Here is a 1,704-nt window from a genome sequence, read left to right as displayed (position 1 = left end):
CAGTGCATTTAGCAACAACTTAGGAATCCAGATTCAAAATGGAGTTTAGAGTGATCCCGTAGGATAATACACTGGACCACAAGGTTGGTTTGAACCACAAAGTCGGAGATTCAAATTTACCATCCCCTCCTCAGAAACCCTATACAGGGTCACTTTGAGTTGGAAACAATCTAGCAGCACTAAACAACATCAACCACAACAACACTAATCATATTGTAGAATTGATGTTTAAAATATCATACCAAGTTTGACCAAGGGAGGAAAGTGAAATAAATCTAATCCCCCTTAAAGATAACTAAATTAATTACCAAGATTAGATTGTTTGCTATCTTCTTTATATTTATTTACTCTGGTATAAAATTTATCTTCAATGTATTGAATTCTTAATTGAAGATGGCAAGTGGATTTTGCAAGGCATCATCTTCCAAAGTGAAATGCAAGATCAGGGAATCTGTAAGTTAACTAGTTCACTGAATTTTTTACTTGCTTGCTGACATTTTTAAGTGATCAATTAAAGTAGCTCTTTTGATTTTAGTCTTGTGAGATCTGTGTGCAAATTCTAATCTACATAACTGAAGATAATAAATGTGTTGTTTTAAACCACTTTGTGGTAATATGGCAATAGAAAGGGAAAACTAATATGCCTGGTTTACTGATGGATCCGATTTATTATTCTTAATAAAATAATGTGTAAGGTGGAGTAAACGATTCTAAAATCTTTCATTAACCCAACTTAATGCATGGCTTTTATTTCTTTTTTTTTCATTTTGCAATTCTTTAATATATTTTAGAATATAAAATATAACATAGTTAATTTTTAAATAGTAAATGCACTAATCTATTCAATTGTGACTGTTTGAAATAAAATAATGTATCAATGCCGGCCTTATACATAAACATTTATATCCATATATCAAACATCATTTAAGATATGTATACATGTATACCAAATATCAGTGAACTTTGCCATTCATTTTTTAAATAACAATATTTATGTAGATACTTAATATAGTGTGCTTTGCAAAGAGAATATATTTAGAACCTTTCTTCGTAGTTTCTTATTTTTAATTTTTAAAATCTATACATTGAACTTCCTGCCTGGGGGCAGGATAAGCAGAGACAGGTTGAGGCTCTTCAGCAGAGTCACAGAAAAACCATAGAAGGTGGTTTCCCAGAGAAGCTCCAGAGTTTTGTAACTACTTTAAGGACACCAGTTTCCCGAGCCCACCGGTGAAGAAATTTGACTGTGGAAGGAAAATATGGCGATTTCTGAATCCATCGGGACACTCCCTGCAGGCCCCTTGACCTGGGCTGAGATCAGAGGGCAGGGCCACAGCCAGGCTGGTCCAGTGATACAATGCTAAAAACAATGGTGTTGCATCTGGAAAAAGGGTGTGATGGAGTTTACACTTTTCTTTCCTCCTCTCCCTGTCGCATTCTCACTGCCTTTCCCAGACACCTTCAGGCAGGTGGAAGCGCACCCCTAAAAGGGTCCAGCGTTGCACGCACAGTTTTCCCACGGCACAGGGATGAGGTTCCTGGGAGCCCGGTGGGTCCCACAGGCTGATCCTTTGGCTGCTTCTTATGACGTCTGACTCTGGGACCCAGCCCTAAAGTTGACCTTGGTGGGACTCTTTATACTTCCCTTACCTAGCAAGAAACAGCAGGTCTTGCCATACAGCCAAACCATACGGGCACTTTGCA

Source organism: Chrysochloris asiatica, unplaced genomic scaffold (assembly GCF_000296735.1).
Source record: "Chrysochloris asiatica unplaced genomic scaffold, ChrAsi1.0 scaffold00045, whole genome shotgun sequence".
Taxonomy (NCBI): domain Eukaryota; kingdom Metazoa; phylum Chordata; class Mammalia; order Afrosoricida; family Chrysochloridae; genus Chrysochloris; species Chrysochloris asiatica.
The sequence above is the reverse complement of the archived record's forward strand: the minus strand, read 5'-3'. Positions refer to the sequence as shown.